The sequence below is a fragment of the Hevea brasiliensis genome, chromosome 11 (assembly GCF_030052815.1).
Source record: "Hevea brasiliensis isolate MT/VB/25A 57/8 chromosome 11, ASM3005281v1, whole genome shotgun sequence".
NCBI classification, from domain to species: Eukaryota; Viridiplantae; Streptophyta; class Magnoliopsida; order Malpighiales; family Euphorbiaceae; genus Hevea; species Hevea brasiliensis.
This window is the reverse complement of record NC_079503.1, coordinates 98,367,448-98,376,472: the sequence shown is the minus strand read 5'-3', so window position 1 is coordinate 98,376,472 and position 9,025 is coordinate 98,367,448. Positions and strand designations below refer to the sequence as shown.

The following is a 9,025-nucleotide window of genomic DNA, read 5'->3' as shown; positions in this document are numbered from 1 at the left end:
TGCAACATCAATAACATTTTCACATCATAACATCAAAAAGGTAATTTGGAGCACTCACGCACCCAGCAATATCAATCATATATATATGGGAGCTGATCCCCTATACAGCTCTCTTAATTCCAACTATGCCAGCGAAGAACTCAGCTCGGACTTCCACTTAATAACCAAATCGGGGTCCCAGCGAAGAACTCAAGCCGTGTCTACCCCGAAGGACCGGGTCCCAGCGAAGATCTCAAGCCGTGTCTACCCGTCCTATCCATAGTCCACACCACATCACACGCACGCACACTGCTCCAAATTACCACAGCAACATACATGGCACTTTCACAGTTATCAATGCAACATAAAACGTGCCTAGAGTTTAACTACATAGATACATACATATAGGTGATGCATGGGCATGCTTGAACATATAATAATAGTGAAATTACAATTAAAATCAATATTTTACTCACAGACTTGACGGTGGTCACTGAGGCGGCTGGGCGGAGGAAGAAGGTCGTCGCTCACTGACAATTTTATTACAATCATTTAATAAATTTGACTCAATACAAACAAAGAAAAGACCAAATACGTCCTAAGTCATGCCGAAAATCCGACAGAGTCTCCCCTATACCTAGGACCTACCCAACTTGCAAAAGGGCTCAAAACACACTTCTATATTCACAATCCATATGTCCACAACTCAATCACATCACACAGCCCCTCCTGGGCCCATCAAATCAATCATCCATCACAATATGTAAAATTTCAATTTAGTCCTTATAATTGACCATTTTTGCAAAAACTGCCCAAATAAGCTCTAAAAATTCTAAAACTTTGCCTCAAGGTCTCTAGCAATATTACTAAGCTATTGCAAAAAGAATCATAATTTTCTAAGCTACCACGAATATTTTATGGATTTTTAATCCTATTTAAGCACTAGAAAATTACGAAAAAACAAGGTTCGGGTTTACCTTTGCCGATTCTGACTTCGGGGACGCGCTCGGGACGTCTGACAATGGGGGGGGTAGCCAAAACCTCGGTCCAATTCGGAGACTTTTTCGGTAACGGGTCTGTCTGGCTGGAAATTCACAGACCCGGACAACTGTCGAATTTCCGCGAATTGAGGATACCTACACGAAGCCCATAACACGGGGGTTAGTACATAAATTTTTCAGAATTTTCTAAGCTCATTTAATGCTCGAAAAAACACTGCGAAGTTCCGTGGGACCCACCGAAAAAGGTGTCGGAAAAATTCGAAATTTATGTCGCCGCGAAGCTCTCGACGAGTGGAGCGCTCGGGTACTCTCGGTTTTCTCGTGGGGTTTACGGTTTGTGAGAAATTTAGCCCAAAAGTCGAAATTGGCTAAAAACTTCCCGAGCAAAAATCGGACAAACCGCTCGATGGATTTCGGTGTTTTTGGTGTCTATGGAAAGCTCTCGTCGAGTAGATGATTTTAGATACAAGACTCGGTCCGATTGGTGGCCGGATCGGTCGAATTTTGGCCGGGGAAGTCGAAACGTCACGTGCGCAGGGGAGGGCGTTTCGCACCCGTTTTTCGGCCGTTTGGGGCGGCCGGGCTGGGAGGTCGGGGCCTGCCGTGAGGTGGGGAGGCAGGAGGTGGTCGGCCGAGGGGCGGGGAGGACAGAAAAGAGAGAGAGACGGGAGAGAGGTCGACGCGCGCGGGGAAGGGAAGAAGAAAAAAAAAAAGGCCGGTCCGATTCGACCGGTCCGATCCGGCGATCGATTCAATTCGTGATGCGATTCAAATACATAAAATTTTGAATTTTTACTCGCCTCGACCAAAAACGAGGTCCAAAATTCAAAAATTTGAAAACTCAGAAAATACGTAGACTCCAAATATATTTTTAGTTTTGCCACGTGGTCTTTAAATTAATTTTTAAAAATCATCAAAGTTTATATTTTCGGAAAATCGAACCCGATTTTTAAAATCCGAAAAATCTCAAAAAAATTCCTAAAAAAAAAAATAAAATTAAAATACCAAAAATGCTCATAAAATTTAAAATTTTGGGGTGTTACAGGCCTGCCCACCGAGTATCATGGCACTCTTGCATAACTGTCTTTCTTAGACAGCCCCATCTTGGCACAAACACTGCTCCCTTCCTAGTCCGCACCAACCCTTGGTCGTCTCTCCAAAACCGACGGGTCTTACCTTGGCCAATTAACTCAATCAACAGCTTGGCCTGTGGATCATGTTGGAGACCCTCCACAATGCGCTCCATCAAGCTAGGATTAGGCAGAATATTTGTTGCCGCCAACTCCACCTTGCGACTCAAAGCATCCGCAACGAGGTTAGCTTTCCCGGGCTTGTATTCCATAACGAAGTCAAACTCTCCTAAAAATGCTTGCCACCGAGCCTGTTTTGGTGAAAGTTTCTTCTGTGTGAGGAAGTAACTGGTATCCACATTATCGGTCTTCACTGTGAACCTGCTACCCAACAAGTAGTGCCACTAAGTCCTTAGGCAATGGACTACGGCTGCCATCTCTTTTTCCTGGACCGTATATCTCCTCTCGGTCTCATTTAGTTTTCGGCTCTCAAAGGCTATAGAATGCCTTCCCTGCATAATTATACCACCGATAACAAAGTCGAAAGCATCCGTGTGAACCTAGAATGGCGAGGAATAATCGAGCAGTTTCAACACTGGCTCTTGTTTGAGTGCTAGCTTCAACCTCTCAAAAGACTGCTGGCATTTCTCATTCCATTCCCACGGCTTGTCTTTCTTCAACAAATTTCTCAACGGGGCAGCTATGTGAGAGTATCCCTCAATAAACCTCCTGTAGTAGTTAGCCAACCCCAGGAATGATCTCAACTCCGGTAATTTCTTGGGCTATTCCCAATCCTCTATGGCTTGAATCTTGGCTTTATCCATTCTAATCTGCCCGTGGCCAACAATATGTCCCAAAAAAGCTACTTCCTCTTGCGCAAATTCACACTTTTCCTTCTTCACAAACAAGTGATGTTCCCTCAATTTCTTGAAGACCAACCGAAGATGTTCAAGGTGTTCTTGCAACGTCCGGCTGTACACCACAATGTCATCTAGATAAACCACAACAAAATCATCAAGGAAAGGGTGAAATACCTTGTTCATCAATGTGCAAAAGGTGGCAGGGGCATTTGTGAGGCCAAACGGCATAACTCTAAACTCGAAGGACCCATACCGCGTCACACAAGCAGTCTTGGGCTCGTCACCTTCAGCTATGCGCACCTGATAATAGCCGGACCTCAAATCCAGTTTGGAGAACCACCTAGCATCCCCCAATCTGTCAAACAACTCCCCAATGTGCGGGAAGGGATACTTGTTTTTCACTGTAATTTTATTCAGTGCCCGGTAGTCGATGCACATCCGCAAGCTGCCATCCTTCTTCTTTTGGAACAAAACTGGTGCGCCGAATGGAGCTTTGGACGGCTGTATGAACCCAGCATCTAGCAACTCTTTCAACTGCCTCTTTAGTTCATCAAGCTCAGGAGGAGCCATGTGGTAGGGTACCCCGCTGGGTGGTTTCGCACCAGGCAGCAAATCAATCACGTGGTCCACTTCTCTGACGGGAGGCAACTGCTTCAGTAATTCACTCGGCATAACATCTTGGAATTCCTTCAACACTTGCTGAACTTCACGGGGCATGTCCATGGCACCACTAACATCCTCGGCTTGCAAGGCTACCAAGAAAGTTGGTTCATTCTTCCTTACGCCTCTGGCCAATTGCAAGGCCGACAAAGTGCTACCTCCAGTTTTCCTTTTCAACGGAACTATGCATGTACCACTACTTTCCACAATACACAAACTATTGACAAATGGAATAGGAATAGCCCTTACCTTGTCCATGAAATCCATCCCTAATACACAAGCGTAGTCATCCATGGCAACAACAGAAAAATCAATAGAACCATGCCACTCACCCATGCTCACGGCCACATTGTGTGCCACACCATGCGTAGGGATTGGTTGTGAGTTCACCGCTTTCAGCCAGCTAGTTTGCTTTTGGTATGCTATGCCAAGCTTCTCTACTTCTTCAAGTCTCATGAAGTTATCTGTAGCCCCAGTGTCAACCAGTGCTAGAACCTCACCTTGCCCAACCTTGAGCTGTGCGAACAGTCTTCCTTTTCTAGCCACTTGAACCTCAACTTACTTACCCTTATCAACGGCTGCTAGTTGCATGGATCCCATACTGGATCCTTCTGGACGTGGCTGAGTGTCCTCTTTCTCTATAACCTGAGCATCCAAGGCAGTGCTTTTGGGGCAGTCCCTCGCCCTATGCGGTCCTTGACATGTGAAGCATTTCAAAGGGGGCCTCTCGGATGAATTGTTGTTGGAGTCATCATACCTCTGGTACTTCCTGCTCCAATTTCCCTTTTTCCCGTTCCAAGGCTTCTTGTTCTTTCCCTCTTTCAGACCTTCCTTGTGGCCCACCTTGCTGCCACCCTTCTCCCCAGTATTTTTACCTTTGCCGTCCTTGTGCTTGGGCTTCTCACTCTTCTTGTACTCCAAAAGGGACTCGGCAATGATAATAGCGGTAGCAAGATTTTGAGCACCTCTCCTTTCAACCTCTAACCTCGCCCAAGCTTGCAGTCCGTCCTTGAAGAAGAAAAATAACTCCTGGTTTGGATACTCGGGGATCTCCAACAAGATTTTCGAGAACTCCTTTACATATTCCCGGATAGTACCTCTGTCACGACCCAACCTATGGGCCGGACCGGCACTAGGACCTGGGCCAGTTTAAAGCCCCCGAGGCCCGTAGTAAGCCTTAACTATTCATTAACCCAACTCTAAGGCCCATTTGGGCCCAATTTCAAGAAAACAAACGGACAGAGTCCGGCCATAAAATGGACTTTCCAACGGGGAGTTTTCGACTCACCCGACCTGTAAACACAATAAACAATCTATTGGGGAGCTCAGCTCACCCTCCACATACTCATCAACATAATAATAAATGGGAGCTCAGCTCCCTCATCCAATCCATCAAAACAGACTTAAAATATTAAGTTTACAGGTCCAACATGAATATAATATTACTGCTAACACATGCGAAAATTCTAGGAGTAAATAAAATTACACAATTATTGATAAACACCTGCGAAGGAGAAAAGCAGGTTAACCCAGAACAAAATATCCTCCTGTGGCTGTAAAAATTTTTGAACAGAGTGAGCGTTCGACTCGAGTAAAATATCAATCTTAACTATAATCTCTATAACTATCCGAACTAATGCAACTCGTAGAGTGAAATGCAACATCACATCATATTCACATCATAGCATCAAAAGGGTAATTTGGAGCACTCACACACCTGTAACATCATTCATAATATATGGGCCGATCCTATCTGACTCTCTTAAATCCAACTGTGCCAAGAACTCACTGACTTCCACTTAAATACCAAATCGGGTCCCAATGAAGAACTCAAGCCGTGTCTACCCCAAGGACCGGGTCCCAAATAAGAACTCAAGCCGTGTCTCACCCGTCCTATCCATAGTCCACACCACATCACACGCACGCCAACGCACGCACACCGCCTCCAAATTACCACAACAACACTCATGGCACATTAACGCTTATCAATGCAACATAATTCGTGCCTAGAGTTTAACTATATAAATATATGCATATAAGTGATGCATGGGCATCTCGAACATATAATAATATCAAATTACAATTAAAATTAATATTTTACTCAAGACTTGACGACAAATTACTATGGCGGTCGGGCGGAGGAAGAAGGTCATCCCGCTCACCGACAATCATATTACATTTATTTAATACAACTGACTCAATACAAACAAAGAAAAGACCAATTACGCCCTAAGTCGTTTAAAAATCCGCAGAGTCTCCCTATACCTAGGACCTACCCAACTCGCAAAAAGGGTTCAAAACACACTTCTATACTCACAATCCATATATCCAGCTCAATCATATCACACCCCTCCCGCCCATCAAATCAGTCATCCATCACAATATGTAAAATTTCAATTTAGTCCTTATTATTGATCATTTTTGCAAAATCGCCCAAACAAGCTCTAAAAATTATAAAACTTTGCCTCATGGTCCTTAGCAATATTACTAAGCTATTGCAAAAAGAATCATAATTTTCTAAGCTACCACGAATATTTTATGGATTTTTAATCCTATTTAAGCACTAGAAAATTATGAAAAAACAAGGTTTGGGTTTACCTTTGCCGATTCCGACTTGAACGCGCAAGGCGTCGACAATGGGGGCTAGCCAAAACCTCGGTCCAATTCCGAGACTTTTCCAGAACGTCCGTTCGCCCAAATTTCGCAGACCGGCCAATCGTCGAATTTCCGAATCGAGGATACCTACACGAAGCCCATAACACGGGGTTAGTACATAAATTTTTCAGAATTTTCTAAGCTCATTTAGTGCTCGAAAATACACCGCAGTTCCGTGGGACCCACCAAAAACGGTGTCGGAAAAATTCAAATTTATGTCGTTATAAGCTCTCGACGAATGGAGCGTCTTTGGTGGCCTCGGTTTTCTCGTGGATTCACGGTTTTAGAAATCTAGCCCAAAAGTCGAAATGGGCTAAAATCTTCCCGAGCTAAAATCGGACAATCCGCTCGATGGATTTCGGCGTTCTTGGTGTCTATGGAAAGCTCTCGCCGAGTAGATGGTTTTGACACAAGACCGGTCCAATCGGTGGCCGGATCGGATCGGCAATTTGGCCAAGGAAGCGAGCATTGAGGACTTTCGACAGGGCGTTCGCCGCTGCTCGCGGTACGGCTGGCCGGGATACCGGGCGGCGCGAGGAGGACGCAGGGAGGCGGTGGCAGGGGAGGGAGGAGAGAGAAACGAGAGAAGAGAGGAGAGGCGTCGCGCGCAGAGGAAGAGGAAGAAAAAGAGAAGAGACGGTCCGATTCGACGGTCCGATCTGTCCGTTCGATTCGGCTGGCTTCGATTCAAAATACAAAATTTTGAATTTTTATCACTGACCGAAAAACGAGGTCCAAAAATTTCGAAAAAATTCCGTAAAACTCAGAAAAATACGTAGACTCCAAATATATTTTTAGTTTTGCCACGTGGTCTTTAAATTAATTTTTAAAAATCATCAAAGTTTATATTTTCGGAAAATCGAACCCGATTTTTAAAATCCGAAAAATCTCAAAAAAATTCCTAAAATTCAAATAAAATTAAAATACCAAAAATACTCATAAATTTAAAATTTTTGGGGTGTTACAACCTCTTTGAGTAAGCCTTCTTAACTTGGCTCGTGCTTCATCCGCAGCATGTTCAGGATAAAACTGCCTCTTCAACTCTTGTTTAAACTCATCCCACATTTTTATGCAACACGTACCCTTTTCCATGTCAAGCATCCTCCGCCTCCACCATACCATAGCACTCTCGACCAGGAACAATGGAGCATTATCCACCTTACGTGAATCTTCTTCAACCCCAAGAGCTCGAAAATATTGGTCCAAAGCCCACAAGAAATTGTCTATCTAACGGGCGTTCCTTGCACCTTTAAATCCATTTGGCTTGGGCACATCAACCCTAGCCGTAGGAGTAGCAAGAACATGGTTGGTCCCTCCTCTTTAGGCCACCAACCTTTTTAGCAATACAAGTTCATCTTTCACCTCACCGTTCACTCTCTCCACTTCTTCCTTTAGCAACCGGTTCTCTTCCTTGATGGCAGAAATTTCCTCAGCATGAGCAATCTTAAGAGCCTCATTCTCACTTGTCAACCTCTCTAGGGCATCACTAAAGGCAGCTTGAAGTTCACCATGGGTTTCCTCTAACCCATCCCCAAGCTCCATCAGTCGGCTCTCTATTTCCTCGAACCTATCATCCCCGGTTATCAAGTGGTGCTCCATCTTGGCCAACCTCACCTCCATGTCCCCCAAGTCTTCTCTCGCTCGAGAGGGATCTCTAGGCTTGGTTGTACCCTTCCTCTTGCCTCGGCCTATTTGTTCTTCCACCATGTTGCTCAGCACTCCACTGAATGCTCTGATACCAACTGTCACGGTGGGACAGTTTCTCTACCCAAAACAAGCCCCTAAACCGTGCGGGACTTGCTCCTCCCAACAAGTCAGCCTCTCACCTAGTCCCAAGGACCCAAATGGCAACACTCCTTACTTCAAGGAAACAGCCCAATCTCAAGCAAGCAACAAGAACACAAGGCAATCACAAACATACAATCACATGCACGTAAAGAAAGGTAGAAGGGAGAGATTTAAATCAAAAGCAAGAGGCTACTTCTTGTATTCCAAGCTTTACAATTACAAAAGCAATATGCTCTCTACACTCACAAGTGTAAACTCTCTCATGTGTACAAATAAATGGGGGACAAGGCCCTTATATACACTACATGGCTGTCTCCTAATGATGGCCAACATGTGGCTGTCTTCAAACAAATTTGAATAACACCAATTGAGAGCTCATTGAGCTGCAATTCTTGTTAGTGGCCATGAGGAAGCTGCTGGCCTTGACACCTAGCACTCCATGGGCGGGAGCCAAGGTGAGCCAAGTGATTAGGCGCCTTAGTGCCGGGTCCCACCAAGCTGGTCCCTTAATTGGGCGAGACAATTCCCTCCTTCAATCTTCACGTTGCATGGTTTGGAGTTGGCCATGCACGTTGCCCCTTTGTTCCACCTGCCATGTCATGTCCAAGCCACCTAGCAAGTGCCATGCGACGTCCACTTGGAAAGGTCCCATGTGCGCTGCACCATGCTGGTTCCCTATCTCACAATACACGCCCCGTGTACAAGGGATGTGGGCATCCCACTTTGCCGCTGCATGTGCTGGCCACTTTGGCCCTCTTAGTGCGCCACTAAGTCCCAAACCTGCACTCACAATATTTCCCACGTGATTCTTCATGGCTCATGCAGTTTACGTACCCTCCAATGAGACTAATGCGCACTTGTTGGATTCATTTGGGCAGTCACTATGCAGAAAATTTTTGGACAGTGCGGGAGCAACTTCTTTAGGGTAACACATGCAACCTCAAACAACCTAATATAATTTAATTAATAATTTTTCTAAAAATATTTTTATTAATGATTTTAAAAATTTAAA

At 44.9% G+C, this 9,025-nt stretch overlaps 1 pseudogene; it reads right to left on the bottom strand.

Moving 5' to 3' along the window:
• Window positions 1-2,019: 2,019 nt before the first annotated feature.
• On the bottom strand, window positions 2,020-7,932 carry LOC131170383 (uncharacterized; annotated as a pseudogene).
• Between the last annotated feature and the right edge of the window lie 1,093 nt (window positions 7,933-9,025).